We start from the raw sequence: 25,396 nt of genomic DNA on the forward strand, positions 1-25,396 counted from the left end.
ACCATATCCAGCTTCGAGACTGGGGCCTCGTGGACAGTGGGTATAAGATACTCTGTGATAGTCTCTCATCAAAAGTGCACCCATAGTTATATTTTATAAACTTGAGCATCTGACCTAACACTATGCTTCAGTCTTTCTTCCTGACTCATATTTCTGTTTTGGCTCATAGCAATAACCCTAAATGGTTAAAGCAAGAGTATCCAATCTCCAATCTTCTGGCTTCCCTGGGCCACAATGGAAGAAGAATTGTCTTGGGCCACACATAAAACACACTGATAGCTAATGAGCTAAAAATAAATAAATAAATTGCAAAACAGTCCCATGATGTTATTAAAAAGTTTTTGAATTTACATTGGCTCACATTCAAAGCCGTCCTGGGCCACATGTGGCCCACAGGCTGCAGATTGGACAAGCTTGAGTTAGAGGGTGGAGTGAAGAGCCTCAGTTCCCCAGATTACACAGGTAGTACTCCCACACCCATAGTAAACAATTATTTTGCATTGTGGGTAAAAATTTTATTTAAAACTCATTATGGAATCATTCATGTATTCCTGTCATTTAGCTCCCAGTTATAATTGAGAACATGCAGTATTGGGTTTTCTGTTCCTATGTTAGTTTGCTAAGAATAATGAACTCCACGTAAAAACTAATTTATACCAGGTATACAATCTATAAAGAATAATGTAACAAACTTCCTCATAACTGCCATGCAGCTTTAAAAAGTATTACCAAAAGAATGGAGGTCCCTGGGTATCCATCCCTGGTCATATCTATCTGCCTCTCCCCTGAGGTAATTGTGGAATTTTATCTGTATAATTCCCTATTTTCTCCTATGGTCTTACTACATAGACTTGTAATTGTAGTGGTTAGTTTTATGTGTCAACTTGGCTAAATTATAGTATGCAATTATTTAATTTAGGTGTTGCTATGAAGGAATTTTATAGTTGTGGTTAACATCTACACTCAGTTGACTTTAAGTAAAGGAAGTTATCATTGATAATCTGGGTGGGCCTCATCTGACCAGTTGAAAGGTCTTAGAAGCAAAACTAGGATTTCCATGAGAAAGAATAGATTTGACCTGTGGATTTCTGCTTTAGTGCCTATTGAAGAGTTTCCAGCCTGCTGCCCTGCCCTACTGATTTCAGTTCCCACAATGACAAAAGCCAATTCCTTAAAATAAATTTGTTTTTACACACACATATTAATATATATACACAGACTGGTTCTGTTTCTCTGGTATGATCTTTACTGATACAGTATTCCTTAAAAATGCTTAGTTTATGTCTGATTGGGAACTTTATATAAGCAGTATCAAATTGTGGCTATTTTTCTACAACATTTCATTGAGAAATGTATTTATGTTGATGTGTGCAGGACTAGATTTTTAAAAATTTTTTACAGTATGTCAGTATTTAGTATATCACAATGTACCATTATTTATTATTATTTTTTTTTCTGAGAGAGATATTTGGGCTTTTTCTATTATTTTCCTTTCTGGAATTACAAAACTAACAATGCTGCTAAAAAAGACCCTTGCGTATGTTTCTTGGTGTACATATGTAAAACTCTTGTTAGAACATATATACCTAGGAGAGTAGAGGAGTTCTGGGTCTTAGAGTATATGCATCTTCAGTTTTACTAGATAACTGTTCTGTGATTTCTCGAATGATCTTACTACAAAGTAATTGTATTTTTGTCAGAAATATACCAATTTACATACTACCAGCAATATATGAGAACATGATTTTTCCATATTCTCAGTAAAACCTGGAATTTTCAAGAAAAATACTTATAATGTGACTATATATCAGATTTGGAAAGTCTCATCAACAGGATTTACAGATACATTGTATGTGAAGGATGAGAAAGATAAAGGAGTCAAGGATCATTCCAAGATTTTGGACTCTAATATTCATTAATATTTTTTCTAAGTGTCATTCTTATTATCTCTAATGTTTGTGATGAACTTGAACAAACAAAAAAACTTCACTAACTGGTTTGGAGTTGGTTTATTTCCCAGATTACAACCCCTGTGTGCAGGATTCACTATCAGCCACAAGGTGGCAAGCTAAGCATCCTTAAATCTAAAGCTCAACTCAGGTCTGGGTGAACTTGACTATTCTTTATAAAGCAAGTTTATAAAGACGGTTTATAAAGCAAGAACTTATTCCCCAGTAGTGAATTCTTATGGATATAGCACACACGCTTCTTTCCTAAAAAATGTAGCATCTTTGCAATATATTTCCCCTTGTATAAGGAAACAAGCAGAAACATATTTTTTTTTTTTTTCTTAAATAAAACTCAAAACCTATCAGGGCTCTGCTAGCATCCTTTTGGCTTCTTTTAATCACAGCATACATTCTAGACTCCTAATCCTGCCATCCAAGACCCTCTACAAACTGCCTTGAATCTACACTTCTAACTTCACTTTCCTTTACTTTCTTTATACTTCAAATACATACTACTCCCCAACTCCCAACACACACACTACTGTTTCTTCCTCTCCCTAAACATTTCGGCTCTCAGGGCATAGTCCAACTATGTCAAATTCCATTCAGATGTGTATACCTCATAGTTCACGTTTCCATGATTTTGTGAAAGCTATTGATTCCTTATCTTCTTTATTTTTATTTTATTTTTTGCACCTATTCAATTGAAATGCAAATTTGAGTCTCAGCTTCAAGAGCACTCTTCCAAAGACTTCAGGGTCTTCTCCAGCAGTTAGCTATGATTCTCCTAAGCCCCTCAAAACATTTTTTAGACCATCATCAGAGCTGTCACATTTTATTATGACATTTTTATCTTTTTTCGCCCCAAAAGTTTGTTACCAACAGGGAGTCATGACAGATTTTTTTTGACTCTGTCAGTGACTGTTCCTCACATGGCAGCTCAATGGATGTTGACTAGCTTGCTGAATAAATGAATGAATAAATAGATATTGTATGAAAGCAAATATTTAATTTTGAGTGTTTATTTTCTATCAGTATGTAGAGTACCCAACACAGTACTTACATTGTTTGAACTTTTATCTATTATTACTGTTGTCATTATAACAGAAATCATTTAAAAGTAAACAAACATGAATTGGTTGCTAACAAGACACAGAAGATACAGCTTCTGCCATGAAGAGGTAAGCCAACGGGACCTAGGGAGATGGCATAACTCAGGGAACAATTAGAGACACAGACAATGTGTGCATATGTAAATTAGTATAACATACTGATATAATAAATTAATTCACTTAATTAATGTAATTAAATAAATCAATAGGTTTCACTGTTGGCACGAGAAGTTTCCATAATTCAGTTGACACATCAAATTTTTTTTCAGCAAATTTACTGATTTTACTGATTTTCCACAAAGATTAACCAGCATATAATATTGATTTTTTTAAAAAAGCTCTCCATCCAGAGCTATGAGAATCTCAGTGGAATTATAATCCCTTCTAATTAAAAGCTTCAACAGGCAAATATGTGTTATTAGGCATTAGGCACCATATGCTGCACTGTAATCTGAACTTGCTAACTTTGTCTCTTTGGTCCTCTAAATAAAACTATTTCCTGATCAATAATTTTTTTTGTATTTTATCTTCTTGGGTTTAGATCTAAAAGGTTTCCTCTCAAGTTAGTTTGTGCTAGATCTTAATTCTATTTTAATTTTAAATTGATTAAATCAAGTTACTGAGCCACTATGAGATACAAGAAAATGGGCTATGCTCTAACATGTGGCATGTGACATGTTATCCCACTTGTTTTTACCTATTATTTTGCTGAAGATCTACTCTGTGCCAGATACTCCTCTAGGAGGAATAATCTAAGGCTCAAAAATATATATAGGTATGCTGGAGTATCTTGTGTACTTGTTGGGAAATCACAGGAAGAAATTCAGCCCAACAGGTTTTGCATAATTTTTTTTGATTCTTTCAGTTAATGCTAGCTACAGGACTGTTTACAGTCTGGATCCCAAATTTGAGAATTTGATCTTTCCTTTAAGTCAAATTTCATAGGAAAGCTACATTATATTGATTTTAGCCAATGTTCCCAAATGAAGCAACTTAAGTCAGCTTACAAATTGCTGTTGACTATTATTGAATACCTACAGTGTGCTAGGCACTATTAATTCAGCTGAAACTCATTAATTCAAGTGAATAACTCAGTCCCCATTAGGAGGGTTCACATTCTACAAATGACCAGGCAAGAGAAAAACATCCAACTGAAAGGCAACAGAACTGGCAGGCACTTTTATCATCTGCTGTTAATTGGAAGAAGTAGAACTTAATTTTATTCAGAATAATGCTTCATCACAGCTTTGGAAAGTAATGAATTCTCAGGGGATCTGAATGTGCTCCTCTAATAAACTTTCTATAAGACATGGCAGATTTATTGAGAGAGGAGAGGGTTCTTCTTATAAAATATTCTGGGCTGTGGAAAGGTAAAATGAAACAAATGTAATCTACGTTTTGGGTTAAAATCACCAGAAAATCATAAAATTATTTTATCTGGCCATCCATAGGCTACTATGAGTTTTAGGTTAAGTATGAGCATAATGGAAAGTTGAGGCATGAAAATGAAGGGTATGCGGAATTGAGTTCCAGAGGGAGTAGGTATTATTTCAAGAGGTCTGAGTGCCACCCTTTGCCATGAAGGAAAACTAATAAATTGATTTTGGGGAGTTAGAGTACTCCCAATATGACTTGATAATGCATTTTTACAATATGACTTGATATTGCATTTTTAAATAACTCCTTCAACAAATATGTATTGGGCGTTTGTCATCAGCTAGGCACTCTGGTAGATACTAGGAATACAATAATCAATGAAATAATTTCATTCCCTTTTCTCAAAGTGTTTAGTCTGGTTTGGGGGACAAATATTAAATGCGTAAGTGACTACTGACTACTTAATTATAGCCATAATATTAGCTGTGAAATAGTATATTGGGCATTTAGAGTTTGTACAGTGAGTAGCAGGACATATAGTTCAATAGGTTTAGGTGATAATGCAAATGATAAATGTGCTTTACTGAGCATCTATACTCTTCTGGTCATTATGCTATGTGTTTTGCATTATTTCCAATTTTTATAACTATCCTGTAAAAATAAAATACACTTCTGTCACAGACGAGAACACCTGATCTTACAGATTCCATGATGGCAGATGCCATCAAGCCATAGCCTAAGTTATACCATTTTGCCATCTCATCTTCTAAGACTCAGATTGAATGTTACCTATAAGACTCATATTAAATGATACCTTTCTGTGAAACCTCCCTTCTAGCAGCCAATGTTATCTCTTCTGTGCCTTCCAAAGCTCTTGTTTTAAACTCTATATTTAGAAGTGTAACTGATCTACTTACAAGTCTGACTTGCCCACCAGACAGTAGTCTTCTTGAGGAGGAGACTATGTTTTAACTGTATTGCATTTACTTTTATACCTCCTGCATCCAGCAAGCTCAGTGTTTGACATTTATAAGTCCTCAATAAATATTTATTAAATCATTGTTGAGTGAAAGAAATTTGTTTTTATAATCTATAGCAAGAATGCAACACATGGGAAAATAAGGATAGCGTTTCATTTGAAATGTTAAGAAAATATTTGAAAGGCAAATTGTTAGTTAATAAGTATCTAAGACCATGAACCTTGTACACAATACATATTAATTTGAAGATTTAAAATGGACTTTTTTTACTTCCTAAGTATTGATGAACACTATATATGTCAAACAAAATTGTAACTGGGTTTCAACCAAATAGAATTCACCTAGATAGTTTTGCCTTGCACTGCTTTCTCAATCTTGATTTATACTTATCAAAATGTGACATTTCCTGTAATCCATATATACCCCTTATGTACCCATAAGAATTTTAAAAAATTTAAAAAATCAAAAAGTAATGTGATAGAATATACTTTTATAAAGTTACATGTTTATAACAAGCAATGTGTAATAGAATCCATGACCCTTGATCTAGAAGGAACTCCAAGATATAATTTTGTTCAGTCCCCTGTCTTTGAGAAATACTATTCAGACCTGATGGCTGTCATAGACTAAATAATGACTACCATTTAAGTTCCTAACTCCTTGGCGAAAACCAGCATTTTCTATGACTGCCTATGTCTCTATCCAATACTAGCTTCTAAGATAATATAAAATGTAAATTTTTAAAAAAAAGAAAAAAAAATTAGGAGCACTCATTTCCTTCTTTGCATTTGGATTCAAAGAGAGAGTCCAATTCAAATTTCCAGCCCCTACATGAAGCCTTCTGGGTTTGCCTCATCTGCAAGTGCCCTCTCCCTTTATATTTTATCACTCAATGCTTATCATAGTTAGCTTGAATATTATACCCTGTATTTTGGAACTGTTTGTGCCATTTGTTTTTTGTTTAAATAACAATCTATGAGATCTATGAGTCCTTTCTTAAAACTAAATTTTTAACAGCAGTTTTGTCTTATATTTTCTGATTCCTCCAATAGTAGACGTGTCTTGTGTTACACTAACAATGCAAAGAATCTTTAAAATGTATTCTTGGAATAAATAAATATCCAACTCTTTACCTCTTTTTCTTTTTTTTTTTTTTTTTTTTTTTTTGAGACAGGCTCTTGCTCTATCGTCCAGGCTGGAGTGCAGTGGTTCAAACATGGCTCCCTGCTGCAGCCTCAACCGACTGCACTCAAGTGACCCTCCCGTCTCAACCCTCCAAACAGCTGGGACTATAGGCATGTGCCACTGTACCTGGCTAATTTTTTATTTATTTTTCATAGAAATGGGGTCTTGGCATGTTGTTCAGGCTGTTCTCAAACTGCTGGTCTCAAGTGATCCTCTCGCCTCAGCCTCCCAAAGTGCTGTGATTACCAACTTTTATAAAACCACATTTCAATTCCATTTATGTAAGTTTATCTTAAGTAATATTTCCACTAAAATTCATTCATATTGGGTTGCATTCCTTGTGCCTAGCACTGTTGCTAGCATATAATAGGCTATAAATACATATATGTTGAATATACAAATGAAGGAAGAATCCAGTTGGCACCTGCGGACTTTTCAAACACATCTGACATTGAGCTATCTCAAAACATAATGGTGAGTAAATGAATGAGTGGTTCTACACCCACAACACATCCACATTTGCAAGGAACACTATGCATAGTACTATTGTGATGTACGTTTTTTTACGTTCACCATAAATATTGATGTTTCTTTTTTTCAAAAAGCCTGACATTTTTGAGGCCTCCTTCTAACATAATTAGTGAGAAGTAATGACTGGGTGACCTTTTGACAGCAATCCCCAGGGCTGGAAGATATCATGTTTTTTTCAGAACCTGGAATTTTGACTGCAGGCAGCAGCAGTGGGAGCTCACTGAAAGAGCCAAAATGTGTCAGAGCACAGGGCAAAATGGCACAGCTGCCAGGTGAGGTTCAGATGCTATCTGTTTTAGGTTAAAGCAGTGAAAAGGCAGACTCTAAAATCAGTCTTGTTCTTACACTCATGCATAGCTGGCTTTGAGTTCAATAACGTTTAAGTAAATCAGTTAAATGTATACCAGAATCATTAGAACAACACTCGGATCTTGGTCCTGGCTCTGAGAGGCTCTGAAGTAGCTATGTAACATCTTAGTAGCTATGTGACCTCCTCTGGTAGACAAATTTCTCATTGAAATGTGTTTAGAGAACTAGGCTAAAAAAGTGGCTCTCTGTTGTGCTGTGCAGATACACTGAAAGGTCATGTTCATCTGTGAGAATCATTTCAGATACTGATATTAATTATATTATGATTGGAAACCATTTACTTAAAAAAATAAAGGAGAGCAGTTTTAAAAGGAGACAACTCCAATCTCACTCATTTATAGTCTGTGTGTTTGCTTTAGAGGAAAAGAAAAAAGTCAGATTTCAGTTAATGCAACTTCAGTAAAACACAGCCTATTTTATCTAGGTTAGGCCCATTGCAAGTGACCCTAACTGAAGCTGTGACAATAACAGGTGGTTGCAAATGCTCTTCTATGCAGTATTTTTAGGGGTTTTTATAAAAGCTTGGGTATGCTTATAGGCATGAGTTGCCTCTTTATGCCTGTCACAGAGGAAAAAATACTGAGAAGAGTGAACAAGAAGCTGTCTAAAGTCCCTGTCAGCACTGAACTGTGGAGATGTGGATCAGAGTCAACCTCAGGGAACTGACTTTACAGTATCCCTGGAGACACTACACTGAAGGAAGGCTTTAAACCCCTGAAAGATCCCATCCAAGAATGTACTATTCCTTTATTGGGTGAGACTGCAGGGCAGGGGGGTTGCTTAGGAAAGAATAGTAAGAAATATAATTCTTGAATAAGCGTAAAATATCGCTTGTTTTTAACTATTGCCCAAAATAGCACCTCCATTTCTTTTTTATTCTGCATATAATGTCATCTAACTAATATTTACATACGGTTTTTCTTTAATAAAAAGATATTCTTACAGAACTATGCTGAATCATGGCTCTAGGTCTTGAGTTGCCATAACTGTGAAATGGTTTGGGTTAAATATTACCTAAGGTGTCTCCTGAGTACGATACAGTGATTTTCTTAAAAAGATGTGAGTGCCTCGCTGCTGCCACCTGGTGTCAGCTACCTGAACTACAGTTACCAAACTTCACTCTTTCCTGTGTTTGCACATTCTGTCCAATTTAGTGATAATATCACAGTGCAACATGATGATTTTATAAGTTGAAATGGTCTCAACAGATAATCTAGTCCACATGACCGTGAGACATAAAAATTACATTCTACTTTTAAAGACACCTACAGGTAAATTCTCTAACTTCTTTTATCACCATTTCTGTGTTTCACTACATTTTAAATTCTTCCTGATATTACTCCTTCCTGATATATTCCTCACTATACTGTAAAGCATTCCCTTCAAACTTCAAAATAAAACTAAAATATTTTAATTTATATTGGGTGGAATTAAAAGAACATATAAGTGACCAGCTTGTCCATATACACAGATGTTAATAGAGGCTTCTGACACAGAAAATAGGTCTCAGTCAATACTGTGCGTTCAAATTACCTGTAAAATGTCTCTATTAGCTGGAAGCATGGGCTGTCAAAAGTAGTAGAATAGGTAATTATCATGATTATAGGGATTTGGGTTTAAATATATCAGTTATTTGCTGTATAACACTGTAAAGATTACTTAATTTTACTAAGTCAGTTTCCATTTGCACATAGGTAAAAAATTTTACACCTCATGGAACTTTGAAAATTAAAGCAACTAGAACATAATAGTGTCTAATAACTGTTAGAAAACTCTGTGAGTCATACAGAGCACTATAGATGCCCCTGAACGAAGGTTTCCAACCCTTAGAAAAACAGCACAATACCTAGAACATAGTATGTGCTCAATACATAATTGTTGAATGAATGATTGATTATTACTCATATACAAGTGTTAGATTGTAAGGTTTCCTTGACAGGCTTTGATGCTGTACCTCAAATTTATATAGGAGGTGGATCTGATCACAAAATGGGTGCTTATGAGAATAGGACCCAGATCATTTAACACATTACTATGGATTACATTTAGTTGTATTCATGTGAGCTTTCCCTATAAGCCTATGAAATCCTTGAAGCAGTAACTATATTTTAAATATCTCTATATCTCCCATACTGACTATAATGATCATCAAATGTGACATATGCAATAAATATATCATTCAATAGAGTATTGTTGACACCAACGTAACTACCATTTCTATGTTAAATTTAACATGATGAAGTAATTTTTGTTTTTTTGAGACAGAGTCTTGCTCTGTTGCCCAGGCTGTAGTGCAGTGGCGTGATCTCGGCTCACTGCAACCTCTGCCTCCTAGGTTAAAGAAATTCTCCTGCCTCAGCCTCTGCAGTAGCTGGGACTAAAGTCGCATTCAACCATGCCCAGCTAATTTTTTTTAAAATTATTTTTACTAGAGATGGGGTTTTACCATACTGGCCAGGCTGGTTTTGAACTCCTGATCTCAAGTGATCCACCTGCCTCGGCATCCCAAAGTGCTAGAATTACAGGCATGAGACACCATGCCTGGTCTGAAGTAATTATTTTTATCTTATGTCATAAAAAAATGAAACTCTAGGCAAGTAGAATCAGAAGCTCTTTCCCAGATATATACTATCGGTTTTAACTTTTAGTAAAATCAAATAGCAGCAACTCCTTCACAAGTATCTACACAAATTGGGGTCAAAAATGTTTGCATTTCCTAAGAAGAGCAGATAATGCCCAGTGAATACAATTGTCCCTCTCTCTCATCTACCTGGTGACTTGCAACACAGCTTTGTTTGTCTAACTGTATGGGCAGGACCTATAGGTAAAAAGTTGAATATATAGAAGATTTAAGCACTAAGGTTAAAAGGCTCCCTGACTTCCTAAGATTTGAGTTATTGTAAAAAAAAAAAAAAAAAAAAAATCAGAGGAAATCCTCTGTCACAATGTGACTAACTGAATTGATAACTGATTATATAAGAGAAGTGTGTTGAAACTGGACTGTGTAGTTTCAGAAAAGCACAGTTGTTTGTAGTCAAGAGGAAGGCCATCATACTGCCACAGTTCCTCTAACCTTGTTCCACTTTGAAGTGGATTGCAGGGTAAATTTTTTAAAAACTGTACTAAAAAAAAACCCTGATGCAGTCCTTTCTCGGGTCTGCAGAATGAAGAGGGTCAGCTTTACTTAAGTGATTGGCTTCCTGTTTTTCTTAATTATACAAAATGAGGACAATGCAAAACACAGCTGGTGGAAACTCAGATGTTGCTCAAAGCTTGAAACACATAACAACTTTGTGATGAAAAACAGAAAATACTTGCTGGTGAGGGAAGAGCAGCAGTGACACATTTCCAGTGGTATACTTACTACAGCTGAAAAACCAACTTCACCTCAAACAATAAAACAGGGTGAAAGTCTTGCTGTGGAGTATAAATGCTAGCCTTTAACTTAGTCACACAAGCGTTGTTGAAAGAATAGAAAGGAAGAATGGAAGAAAGGCATAAAAGGAAGGTATTGAATATCTGGTTTATGGATGATTATTATTATAATGCCTAAAGGATGACAAAGGATTTCTTCTGTATATCTGAAAATTCAAATTACTGTAGGCAATAAGAAAGCAAGCTGGAAAGTATGCTACTGGATGACAAATCAATTGTGTCTAGGGAAGAAGAGGTTATATTGCTTAACCAGGATTTGGAACAAATATTAAGTTCTGTGTGACAATAAAGAAATTATCACATATTTGTAATTTATATGTGATCCCTTGATGGATCCTCAATCATCTTTCAGGCTGAGTTAAAGTATAACCTCCTCTTTAATACCTTTTCCAAAAATTAGGCTGAAATAACACATCTTCTTTTCACTTCCTTAGGGTTGAATAGCACTTGACAAACTATTAAAATTAGTTGTATATATATCTGCCATACTGTTAAAGTATAAACTTCTTGAAAGTAGTAGCTGTTACTTAATCATTTTTATAATTCTCTAGCAATTGGTATCACACAAATCCTTAGGAAATGGTCAATAATTATGTCAGAAAGATGTCAGAATAGGAAGTTTTAGGCTCTACTCCTCCTTACAGAAAGTTCAGCAAGCAACTATCCACTGACAAGATCATCCTTCTGAAAACCCCAATACATGAAAACAAGCCTGAAACACCTGTGTGGCTCTACTGAATGAAAATCTAAGAAGGGTAAGAAGACTGGCCTTAATCTAACTGTGCTGCTCCTCCCACTCCCCCAAGTCAGCACAAATTCAGAGAATATCTTCCTGGGCCCAGTTTCTTCATGGGCAAAAGAGAACTGGAGGCAGTCATATACCATCCCTAGCATTCCTAGATGCTTCTCAGGAAGCCCACTTTGGTTTTACCTCATAGGAAACACTAGAGGAAATGGCATGGCTAAACCACCTGTAGTCAGGTAGAAACAAAGAAAGGAATCATACGTGATAAGTAACCAGTGCATGAATCTTGGTGGTACTTCTGTGTTCCTGTGACACCAGATCAGAAACACCAACCAATCTCTGGCTGAGCATAGTGGCTCACGCCTGTAATCCCAGCACTTTGGGAGGCCAAGGCAGGCGGATCACATGAGGTCAGGAGTTTGAGACCATCCTGGTCTACATGGCGAAACCCCATCTCTACTAAAAATACAAAAATTAGCCAGACATAGAGGCATGCCTGTAATCCCAGCTACTTGGGAGGCTGAGGCATGAGAACCGCTTGAACCCTGGAGGTGGAGGTTGCAGTGAGCCAAGATCGTGCCACTGTACTCTAGCCTGGGAGACAGAGCAAGACACCATCTCTAAATAAATAAATACACACAAAAATAAATAAAGGCAGCCAACCTGTAAAGCTGAACTGGTCACCTTCAGAAACATGTTGGGATGCTCAATCTAACTTCTGTACATAGATGGCTAGTGTCTATGCCCAGCCTTAGAGCCTACCCCAACAAACCTACCCAGGCCAAGAGACTCCCATCTTTGTGCATTGCAGAGAAGCAAAGGTGCTAGATTGGCTTAACCTGGGAAGTCACTCAGCCAATAACCTTACCCAGGCAGGGAGATTTCCATTTCTATGCATTTCAAAGAAGCAAAAAGCTAGATGAGCTTGACTCAGGAGGAAAAATAGCTACTCAATTCAACCAAAAGCCTATCCCATGGCTCCACCTGACAGGGAGGCAATCTTTAATTGTAAAATTCTAAGAAGTATAACCTATTGTCCCACCTATCTTGAAAAGTATCTCCCCTTAACCTTACAGCCTAGCCTGCAGCCCTGCTCAACTGCAAATCTCAAAGAACAAAATTGCCCAGCCAGAGAATACATCCTATTACCAGCCTGACCAGAAGTAATAGCAGTACCTAACCAGAAGCTTTGTCTGACAGCAGTGCCCAGCCAGTGGTCTCACTGAACAACAGAGGTCAGCCAGCAGCCCTGCCAATATCAGAGCAAAGGCCAACAGGAAAACTCACAATAAACTCAGTCTGGGGTCATCATGAGCTGGTCCTTCCAGAATCACAAGCTACACTAAATAGTGAAGGTCCAGCCCTGCCAAAGAACCCCTGGAAAGGCCATAGCAGGGGCTGTATCCTCAAATGCATGAACAACATACAAGAACAAAAGGATTATGAAAAATCAGGGAATCATGACACCTCAAAAAGAAACTAATACAGTTCCAGGATCAGAGCCCAAAGAAATGGAGATATATAAATGACTGACAAAGAATTCAGATTAATACTCAAAGTTCAGTGAACAATAAGATTATATGGATAGAAAATTTAATAAAATTTGGAAAACAATACATTAAAAGTGAGAAGTTTGACAAATAAATAGAAATAGTAAAAAAGAACCAGATAGAAATCCTAGAGATGAAGAATATAACGACTAAACTGAAAAATTAATTATAAAGTTTCAACAGCAGACTTGATCAAGAGGAAGAAAAGATCAGTGTATAGTATGGAATGATGGTTCTGAGAAGAGATGTCATATTGCTCAATTAGTATTTAAAACAAATCTTAAATGTTGTTATTCGGGCAAAAACTGGAAGCATTCCCTTTGAAAACTGGCACAAGACAGGGATGCCCTCTCTCACCACTCCTATTCAACATAGTGTTGGAAGTTCTGGCTAGGGCAGTTAGGCAAGAGAAAGAAATCAAGGGTATTCAGTTAGGAAAAGAAGAAGTCAAACTGTCCCTGTTTGCAGATGACATGATTGTATATTTAGAAAACCCCATTGTCTCAGCCCAAAATCTCCTTAAGCTGATAAGCAACTTCAGCAAAATCTCAGGATACAAAATTAATGTGCAAAAATCACAAGCATTCTTATACACCAGTAACAGACAAACAGAGAGCCAAATCAGGAATGAACTTCCATTCACAATTGCTTGAAAGAGAATCAAATACCTAGGAATCCAACTTACAAGGGATGTGAAGGACCTCTTCAAGGAGAACTACAAACCACTGCTCAGTGAAATAAAAGAGGACACAAACAAATGGAAGAACATACCATGCTCATGGATAGGAAGAATCAATATCGTGAAAATGGCCATACTGCCCAAGGTAATTTATAGATTCAATGCCATCCCCATCAAGCTACCAATGAGTTTCTTCACAGAATTGGAAAAAACTGCTTTAAAGTTCATATGGAACCAAAAAAGAGCCCGCATCTCCAAGACAATCCTAAGTCAAAAGAACAAAGCTGGAGGCATCACGCTCCCTGACTTCAAACTATACTACAAGGCTACAGTAACCAAAACAGCATGGTACTGGTACCAAAACAGAGATATAGACCAATGGAACAGAACAGAGTCCTCAGAAATAATACCACACATCTACAGCCATTTGATCTTTGACAAACCTGAGAGAAACAAGAAATGGGGAAAGGATTCCCTATTTAATAAATGGTGCTGGGAAAATTGGCTAGCCATAAGTAGAAAGCTGAAACTGGATCCTTTCCTTACTCCTTATACAAAAATTAATTCAAGATGGATTAGAGACTTAAATGTTAGACCTAATACCATAAAAATCCTAGAGGAAAACCTAGGTAGTACCATTCAGGACATAGGCATGGGCAAAGACTTCATGTCTAAAACACCAAAAGCTATGGCAGCAAAAGCCAAAATTGACAAATGGGATCTCATTAAACTAAAGAGCTTCTGCACAGCAAAAGGAACTACCATCAGAGTGAACAGGCAACCTACAGAATGGGAGAACATTTTTGCAATCTACTCATCTGACAAAGGGCTAATATCCAGAACCTACAAAGAACTCAAACAAATTTACAAGAAAAAAACAAACAACCCCATCAAAAAGTGGGCAAAGGATATGAACAGACATTTCTCAAAAGAAGACATTCATACAGCCAACAGACACATGAAAAAATGCTCATCACTGGCCATCAGAGAAATGCAAATCAAAACCACAATGAGATACCATCTCACACCAGTTAGAATGGCGATCATTAAAAAGTCAGGAAACAACAGGTGCTGGAGAGGATGTGGAGAAATAGGAACACTTTTACACTGTTGGTGGGATTGTAAACTAGTTCAACCATTATGGAAAACAGTATGGCGATTCCTCAAGGATCTAGAACTAGATGTACCATATGACCCAGCCATCCCATTACTGGGTATATACCCAAAGGATTATAAATTATGCTGCTATAAAGACACATGCACTCGTATGTTTATTGCAGCACTATTCACAATAGCAAAGACTTGGAATCAACCCAAATGTCCATCAGTGACAGATTGGATTAAGAAAATGTGGCACATATACACCATGGAATACTATGCAGCCATCAAAAAAGGATGAGTTTGTGTCCTTTGTAGGGACATGGATGCAGCTGGAAACCATCATTCTTAGCAATCTATCGCAAGAACAGAAAACCAAACACTGCATGTTCTCAATCATAGGTGGGAACTGAACAATGAGATCACTTGGACTCAGGAAGGGGAACATCACACACAGGGGCCTGTCATGGGGAGGGGGGAGGGGGGAGGGATTGCATTGGGAGTTATACCTGATGTAAATGACAAGTTGATGGGTACAGCACACCAACATGGCACAAGTATACATATGTAACAAATCTGCACGTTATGCACATGTACCCTACAACTTAAAGTATAATAATAATAAATAAATTAAAAACAAACAAACAAACAAACAAACAAAAAATGTTGTTATTCATGTGTCCTTTGGGCAATTTCTTTTTGTCCTACCATACGCACTTAAGATTGAGGCCAATTATGGGGGAACAAAAAGATAGAAGAAGACTGAGTCACTAACACTGTGAAGCATTTTAGCCCTTGACTGGACACCTGGGCTTTGCTGTGAGATATAAATGAACATCCACTTTACCTAAGCTACCTCTATTTTGGTTTCCTGACAGTTGGTAGCAATGCATAATTCCAGCTAATCACCTGTGTTGATATTTGTGTTCTCAGCTCAGTTGGGTGAGGTGGGGTGGTGAATAGCTGGGTGGAATTCTGAATGTTGGAAAGGATGAAGTTTCAAATAATTAATAACCAAAAAATTAGCTAGGGACCTGTTAATCTGTATTTGTAGAACGAAGATGGATTCTATGTTATGGCATATAGTGCCTTCCAGAACTAGTCCCTACATAACTCTCAGTCTCTAAATATATTCAGTTACTCATAAGACCCTCCCCTATCAACGTGCAGTTTCATGTCTCCTTGCCATTGATTATGTTGTCCTCTGCCCACTTCTTTATCTGGCTTATTCTTGTTCAGGATTCGGTTCAGGTGTTATCTCCTACAGGCAGGTCCTCCTGTCTTCCTTTCACAGGTTAGGTATTTCACCCTTGTTCACCTGCAGCACTCAGTGCACACTTTTGACTTATATATGATCTCACTTAATTATAATTTTTTGTTATGGTGTCTGTCTCTCCTCTCTAAATTGTGAGCTGCCTGAAAGATAGGATAGTGTGCATTCATCAGTTATTATTTTCAGTGCCTGGCACATAGTAGGTGCCGCGTAGTACCATCTGGTACACAGTCTGTACCGTATAAGAACAACATAGTTAGAATCACATCCCATCACTGATTCTGCCTTCCACCTTAGGAGAGACCTAAAATCCACCCCTTGTCAATTTCTAGAGCCTAGATCTGCCCTGAACCCCATGACAGAAGACAGTTCCTTGATTTCCATTACTCTTGTCTCTAAGGACATCTTCCTTTCTCCTTTCCCTTCCCCTTGATCATCTCAGTTTAGAAAATATATTTTGGTGCCTACTTGGCTACATAGATGCTGGACTGGAACTGTGTCTTAAAATTAATTTGTCAAAAAAATTTCCTTTGCATTTTATTCTATCCATTTCTGCCAATTTCTTCAGAGAGTGAAGTTATCTTTGTGACTCAAAGCTTGAGGACTAAGAAAGGGGGTTGGAAGAAAATCTGTCTTTTGACATTTAAAAGTATTTGCTAAAATTAGAGAACAGTTAGCACTTCTGTTTAATAGTGAGATGAGGCTACACACATTTATGAACATCCAAAATATCCCAGCTCTGTGTTCCTACTGGCCACACATACCTATTCTATAAAAGGGAGTAAATAAAAAGAAAAGAGATACCCTGTTTTTTCATCAACACAGAGTTTAAGCTAAGAGGTATGCTGTTTCTTATTTTGAATAGTTGTTTTCTTCCTCTCACTCCCTTACCTCCTTTTATTCCTCTTCCTTTTCTTTCTCTTGTTTTTTTCCCATCTCCTCTTTTTCCTTTTCTTGTTTTCTTTCATCTTCATTTCCATCCCTTTCTCCATCCCTATCTCATTTTATTTCTCTTTCTTTCCTTTCTCCTTCCACATCCATGCCTCTTCTTCTTCTTCTTCCTCCTCCTTCACCTTTTCCTTCTCTTGTATTCAGAAGACACCTAAGACTATATTACATTCATTTCACAGTACAGCATCCCAACAGAACTGTTACAATGAACTACTATTTATGAAGAGACAAACGCCATGCTCCGTCTCTACTATGTCTACTTCTTGGTGTTTCGACATGGCACCCTCCCCTCCTCCTGCTCACCAAATGTCAAATGCCAGTGTGTACTGTCTCCTTTCTGTACATTGTTAGTGCCTTTTCTCTATGAAGCAGCAGCACACTTTTTTTTCTACACAGTTTCAGGAGTGGTGACATGTAGATATAAAAAGCTGCCAAATTCTAGTTATAGTTAATAGTATAGATCTGGAACAACAGAGTAAGTGGTGTGGATATGAGATGGATAGAAAGTTTGATTTTCAAACATGCTCATAACTTTAGAGAACAGACAGAAAACAAGCATGAAAGACATGGCAAACCATGGCTGAGTTTTTAAAATGGGAACATTTGGGGTTTACTAATAACTACTTTCACTTACTGCATACTCTTTATGTATCAGGCACAACTCTGGATAGCTCTTTTGCTTCTTGTCAGTTTGATTAGGTACTTACAACAACTCTTTGAGGTAAATACTTCCATTCTCATTTTGCATGGAGAGAACTGAGACTCTGAGGCATTAAGTGGATTCTAGATTTAAATCTACATATTTTAAAATCTGATGTCTTCTTGAACTGTAGGTTCAAGCTACTACAACATCACTTTTGCTGCATTCCATTGGCCAAAGCAAGTCATTAGCCAGGCCATTTTCTAGAGATAGATAATAGATACCACCTCTTAATAGAAAGTACTATAAAGAATTGTAATCATTTTTGTAATCTACTACATTAGATTTTAAAATATCCTACTTTCAGCCACATACATTTATGATAGTGTTTCTCAAATACCACCATTCAGGTAAAGAACTAAATGCTATTGGAAATACAAGCATTCTCTTGGAATAGGAAAAATATATTTAAAATAAAAGCAAATATTCAATTTCTATTAAATCAGAGGAAAACCAGATGTCATGGGGAGGAAAAGCTGCCCATGACTCTGGGTGTTGTTATGACACTGCCCATTTCTCCTAATAGTAAAAATGTTCATCCATAACAATCATTCATCTTCATGCTCCAGACTGGCAAACTCTGAGTCAGGCACAAAACTTATGAATAACTGAGAAGAACTATGAAGACTTCTCAAAGACAGCTGTGTTGAGAGATTCATAGAATATGTTAGCCTGAAAGGTACTTAACTATTCAACCAACTCCTTTATTTCACAGAAAGGAAGTGAGGACTAGGGAGGGGCAAAACTTGTTCAGAATCACACAGCAAGTCAGGAGTGAGAGAACTGAGACTCCAGATGTCTTATATTTCCATTCATCTTTCTTCCATGACTCAGTGTTCCCACTCCCCTGGGTGGTTGATTGGGTGAAACAGTGGTCTGACAGAGACACAAACAGAATGGGATTCAGGAAAAGGCAGGTATCATCCCCCAAACTGCTTTTCCTCAGCAAAGAGAAGAGGAAGGTCTCTATACTCGTACTGTTACAGAGTTTATATCTTGAAAATAATGTTACAGGGCCTGTATTATTCCCCTAAACTAATATTTCTCTTAAGCAGAGAAAAAAAAAAAACCTAAACTTCTTAAACAGTAATGCTAAACCAACACATTCTTCCTTTTTGAACAAGACTTAAGCTGTACTTGTTCTAAATTTCACTATTTGGGATCTTGATACCAATTATACTTTTATATTTTATAGAAAATTAAAGAACCAAGCTAAAGCTCCTTAAAATCTTTGCCTGCACTTTGAATGTTGTCTATAATGATCTTAGACATATGTTAACACTCATAAATCCATCTAGAAGAAAATTCAGGTTAGCACATACTTTACTATGCCTGGTATCACAGTGAAAGATGCAGAGGTCCATAGCATTCCACATTTTCTGCCCGTTGGTCATCACTTCAGTGTGCTCTTGGCATCTCAATTATGGAATATCCTACCATTCTTTCTTGAAAGGTGCTCTTGCTTCTTTGTTGCCTATCTCAGTGACTGGAACGACCATCTCCCCACTTGCCCAAGCCAGAGACCTGGGCATTATCTGACTTTTCCCATTGTTTGTTTTTCCACCCTTAACCAGCATCTACCCAGTCAACTAATTGCAAGTTTATCCAACTACACTCTGTCAATTTGTTTTTGAGATCACCCTTTCCCACACTGACTCTGTCTCTATAAAACTTCCCTGACTAGAAGCATCGTCAGCTTTCTGCTAAAGTACTGATATACTCCTATGATTGGCAGCCCTGCTCTAAGCTGGGTTCCTTTAAAATCCATTTTCTCTCACTGCCACTAAAATTATCTAATTGAGCTAACCAGATCTTATCACTAGCTTTGTAAACACCTTCAGTGTCCCATACATTCAGGATAAAAATCTGAGCTCCTTAGCAGTCCTTACAAGCCTCTCTGAGATCCTACCCCTCTCCACATTTCTAGCTTAATCTTCTGTAACTCTCCATTTTACTAATATTAAATTACTTATACTTCCTTCTGATTGTGCATGCCTCCCCCACACCCCCCATGGAGCACTCACACATTCTCCTCCCCTCCCTCAACTGTTCTTTTCTTAGTTACCTCCTATTTATCAAACTTAGTTCCAACATGGATTCTTCCAGGCAGCTTGGTATTATCCTTCCATTCCCAGACTGGGTAAAGCGGAATGATTCCTCCCAATTGATTCTGTACAACATTCCCTCATAGTACTTTTCATGTTAAATATATCTTTAAAAATTTTTGTGGGTACATAGTATATATATTTATGGGGTACATGAGATATTTTTATACAGGCATGCAATGCATAATAATCACATCATAGTAAATGGGGTATCTAACATCTCAAGTATTTATCCTTTATGTTACAAACAATCCAATTGTACTCTTTTCATCATTTTAAAATGTACAATTGAATTATTATTGAATATAGTAACTTTGTTGTCCTATACTACATATTCATCAGTGTTTATGTGCCTCTCTCTCACAAACTGTAGGCTTATTGAGACTTGAGATTATTTCTGCCAATCCACATCTAGTATAGTATTTCTCAACTCTAGCTAAACAGTGGAATCACTGGGAAATTTTAAAAAATATATATCCCAATGCTCAAGCTTCACTCTAACCTATTTAGAATCTCAGAGGCAGAGCAAGACACACTCCTTGCCTAAGACTTTGAACCTGGCTGTTTCCTCTTCCTGAAAAGCTCTTTTCCATGTGGCTCACTCCCCTTGCTTTAAGTCTTTGTTTCAGATGTCTCTTTTTCAAAGAGGTCTACTCTAGTCACTCTATTTAAACTTATTAACACCTTTCCTGTAAACTTTCCAATCCTTTAATTAACAGCATATATCATTCGGCCATATAATACAATTCAGTTTTTCAATATGGTTATCGTTTACTGTCTGCCTTCCCAAATGCAGAAATAATCTATTTTGTTTACTAATATGGCATTAATACCTGCCACATAATAGGTGTTTATCTATCTTTCTACCTATCTATATCTATTTTTCTATCTTTCTCTAAAAAGAATGAATGAATTATATTTATAATCTGTTTTTAGCAGAAGCAGATGTTTATGAAGTCCTGAAAGCCTGCAGAAGTGAAGCTGATTAATTATGCTTCTAGGAATCAGAAAATGCTTCACTGAGGAGATGATGATCAAGCTGAGCCTTGAAGGATTTTCTAGACAGAGAAAGAGGGTAAGTTATTGAAAAAAAGTGTCTAGGTAAGCACCAAACTCAGAGTGCAACACATTGAAGTCACTTAATAAGGTCCTGTTAACATGAAAAGACAATTCAGGCAGAGGGAACAGCAAGTGCACAAAAATGAAAAAAGGCATAAACTCTTTGGGATGGGTGAGGTATGTCAGTAATGAGGATAAAGATTGAATTGATAATTTTTGGCTAAATTAGATAATTTATTTATTAGATCATTTATTTCTGCAAATGACACAAATAATCTACATGGATTTTTAGTATCTTAATTCTTGTAGATTTCTCTACAATATTAAAAACTGTTAGAGCTGCTTACTATCATTGATATACTTATGACTCATATCTTCTTATTAGTTTTCGTATATACTTTGTGATATGGTTTGGCTGTGTCCCCATCCAAATCTCAACTTTAATTGTATCTCCCAGAATTCCTGTGTGTTTTGGGAGGGACCCAGGCAGAAGTAATTGAATCATGGTGGCTGGTCTTTCCCATGCTATTCTGTGATAGTGAATAAGTCTCAAGAAATCTGATGGGTTTATCAGGGGTTTTGGCTTTTGCTTCTTTCTCATTTTTCTCTTGCTACTGACATGTAAAAAGTGCCTTTCACCTCCCATCATGACTCTGAGGACTTCCCAACCATGTGGAATGGTATGTCTAATTAAACCTCTTTTTGTTCCCAGTTTGGGGTATGTCCTTATCAGAAGTATGAAAATGAACTAATATGGTAAATTGGTAACAGAAGTGGGATGTTGCTGAAAATATACCCAAAAATGTGTAAGCGACTTTGGAACTGAGTAACAGGCAGAGGTTAGAACACTTTGGAGGGCTCAGAAGAAGATAGGAAAATGTGGTAAAGAACTTCCTAGAGACTTGTTAAATGGCTTTGCCCAAAATGCTGATAGATATATAGACAATACGGTCCAGGCTGAGGAGGTCTCAATGGAGACGAGGAACTTGTTTGGAACTGGAGTAAAGGTAACTGCTGTTATGTTTTAGCAGAGACTGGCAGCATTTTGCTTCTGCCCTAGAGATCTGTGGAACTTTGAACTTGAGAGTGATGATTTAGGATATCTGACAGAAAAAAAATTTAAGCAGCAAAGCATTCAAAAGGTGACTTGGGTGCTGTTAAAAGCATTCCATGTGAAACGGAGCATAAAAGTTCAGAAAATTTGCAGCCTGATGATACAGTAGAAAACAAAAATCATTTTTTTTTTTTGAGGAAAAATTCAAGCTGGCTGCAGAAATTTGCATAACTATTCAGGAGCCAAATGTTAAACCCCAAGACCACAGGGAAAATGTCCCCAGGCCATGTCAGAGACCTTCACAGCAGCCCCTCCCATTACAGGCCCAGAGGTCCAGGAGGAAAAAGTGGTTTTGTGGGCCAGGCCCAGGGTCCCCGTGCAGTGTGCAGCCTAGGGACTTGGTGCCCTGTGTCCCATCCACTCCAGCTGTGGTTGAAAGGGACCAATGTAGAACACAGGCTGTGTCTTCAGAGGGTGGAAGCCCCAACTCTTGGCGACTTCCATGTGATGTTGAGCCTGTGGGTGCACAGATGTCAAGAATTGAAGTTTCAGAACCTCTACCTAGATTTCAGAAGATGTATGGAAATGCCTGGATGCCCAGGCAAAAATTTGCTGCATGGGTGGGGTCCTCAGAGAACCTCTGCCAGGGTGATATGAAAGGGAAATGTGGGGTCAGAGCCCCCATACAAAGTCCCTACTGGGGCACTGCCTAGTATAGCTGTGAAAAGAGGGCCACCATCCTCCAGACCCCAGAATGGAAGATCCATCAACAGCTTGCACTGTGTACCTGAAAAAGCCTCAGACACTCAATGCCAGCTGTGAAAGCAGCCAGGATGGAGCATGTATCCCGCAAAGCCACAGAGGTGGAGCTTCCCAAGACCATGGGAACCCACTTCTTGCGTCAGTGTGACCTGAATGTGAGACCTGGAGTCAAAGGAGACTTTGGAGTTTTAAAGTTTGACTGCCCCACTGGATTTTGGACTTGCATGGGCCCTGTAATCCCTTTGTTTTAGCCAATTTATCCCATTTGGAATGGCTGTATTTACCCAATACCTGTACTGCCATTGTATCTAGGAAGTAACTAGCTTGCTTTTGACTTTACAGGCTCATAGGCAGAAGGGACTTGCCTTGTTTCACATGAGACTTTGAACTGTGGACTTTTGGGTTAATGCTGAAATTAGTTAAGATTTTGGGGGACTGCTGGGAAGGCATGACTGGTTTTGGAATGTGAGGACATGAGATTTGGAGGGGCCAAGGGTGGAATGACATGGCTTGGCTGTGACCCCACCCAAATCTCAACTTGAATTATATCTCCCAGAATTCCCACATGTTGTGGGAGGGACCCAGAGGGAGATAATGGAATCGTGGGGGCTGGTCTTTCCTTTGCTATTCTTATGATAGTGAATAAGTCTCAATAGATCTGATGGGTTTATCAGGGATTTCCACTTTTGCTTCTTTCCCATTTTTCTCTTGCCACTGCCATTTAAGAAGTGCCTTTCACCTCTTGCCATGATTCTGAGGCATCCTCAGCCATTTGGAACTATAAGTCCGATTAAACCTCTTTTTGTTCAAAGTTTTGGGTATATCTTTATCAGCAGTGTGAAAATGAAGTAATACACCTTGCATTATTAGTGTGTGTGTGTGTGTGTGTGTGTGTCTTTCTTTTCTACACAACTAATCCTAACCTTTGGTAGTATAAAATGGGTCCCATGATTTTTCTTTTGTAAAAATATAGTTTTTTCAATAAGACCTTAACCAACTGCACTTTTATTTAAAACTCAGTAATACACAGTGCCAAAAGTTTATGGCTTCCTGTGAGAAGCAGTATAAAAACTACTGTGGTTTTTGCTAAAGAAGAAAGAAAAACTTTCAATAGTTCCATTGCTAAACTATAATGAAAGATTAGTAGTAATTGATAATGCATTGAAAAGAGGGGAGGGAGAACATTCCAAGAATAGAATATATGTGCAAGGGCCCAGAAGCATGAGAAAGAATGACCAGTGTGAAGATGTTAAGTATATGTTGCTATAATATGATAAAAATATGGGGAGATTGGCAAGGTGAATCTGTGGGATATGGATAAGTTGCTTAAGTGATAAAGGTTATGATATGCTGTGGAGTTTGGACTATATCATAAAGTATTGGGCAGCCATAAACTAGGAAAGTATTCAGGAAGTAGGTAGAAGAACAGACCAGTTAAGTGATTCCTATAAGAATAATTTAGGCAAGGGATGATAAAGGGCTAAATTAAAGCAATGTTAATGCAGACAGAGAATAACAGATGGAGGCATACTTGACAGTACTTGGTGGCTGGTAGAATGTGGGGGCTGATGGAGAATGAGATGTCTGGGATAAATCCCAAATTTCTGGTTTGAGCAGCTGAGTGCCTGGAAGGTGCCACTCACCATGAAAGTGAGTATAAAAGAAGGAGGGAAAAGATGATGAACATGTTTTGTGCATGTGAAGTTTGAGATCCTGTAGAATATGTCTTGTTGGCAGACTTCTAGAACTCAGGGGAGGAACTGGGCTACTGATTTAAATGAGGAAATAGTATGAGAACCTTCAATCCTCAGTAATCGATTAAAGTGTGTATTTCCAAATGTAATATACCAAGGGTTTGCAGTAATAGGCTGTGGGTTTCATCAAGCCTCAGACATTTTCCTGGATCATAAATAATGCTTAATATATGGAGAAAAAATGTGTATTAAAACAAATATAAATAATCTAAGGTCTGGACTGTAAAATTTGCATGGATTTTTAAGATAAACCCAGTCTCCAAACAAATTGCTAACTCTTTCACTTGTACTTACAGTCTTAATCTCACACTACATTACCTCTTACAGAACTCTTGAAACATGTGTTCGCCCTCCTCTGTCTTTGGTCCTCTGGTGGAAACATTTAAACAAGACTATATTAAAGCAGTTCACAGGCTCTGTGTGATTTGGGTCCCAGTGAGCAGCCCATTCAAGAGGTCAACCTATAAGGATTCAACACACCTTCTAGCTGCGAGTAAAAGGCAGCAAGCTGCTGCTATATTCTCATTCAGCTCTGTCTCCTCATATTTTGAAAGACTGAAAGAATCCCCATTGAAACACTAAAATGTGGAAAGGAACAGCAAGCTATTTGGACATTATAGTTCCTTTGGCATGAATATAGTATTTGGGTTTCAATTTCATCCTTACTCTATGCAAGATAAATCATTCACTTCAATTCACTTTAGGAGTTGCCTGCTAAGGGGTCAGAT

At 37.4% G+C, this 25,396-nt stretch overlaps 1 protein-coding gene across 24 annotated transcripts in view; it reads right to left on the minus strand.

The window, feature by feature from the left end:
* Positions 1 to 25,396, minus strand: part of LOC105468849 (discs large MAGUK scaffold protein 2) — a 2,241,192-nt gene that overhangs the window by 1,115,793 nt on the left and 1,100,003 nt on the right. The gene's annotated exons all lie outside the window — the stretch shown is intronic.

This window comes from Macaca nemestrina, chromosome 12 (assembly GCF_043159975.1).
Source record: "Macaca nemestrina isolate mMacNem1 chromosome 12, mMacNem.hap1, whole genome shotgun sequence".
Taxonomy (NCBI): domain Eukaryota; kingdom Metazoa; phylum Chordata; class Mammalia; order Primates; family Cercopithecidae; genus Macaca; species Macaca nemestrina.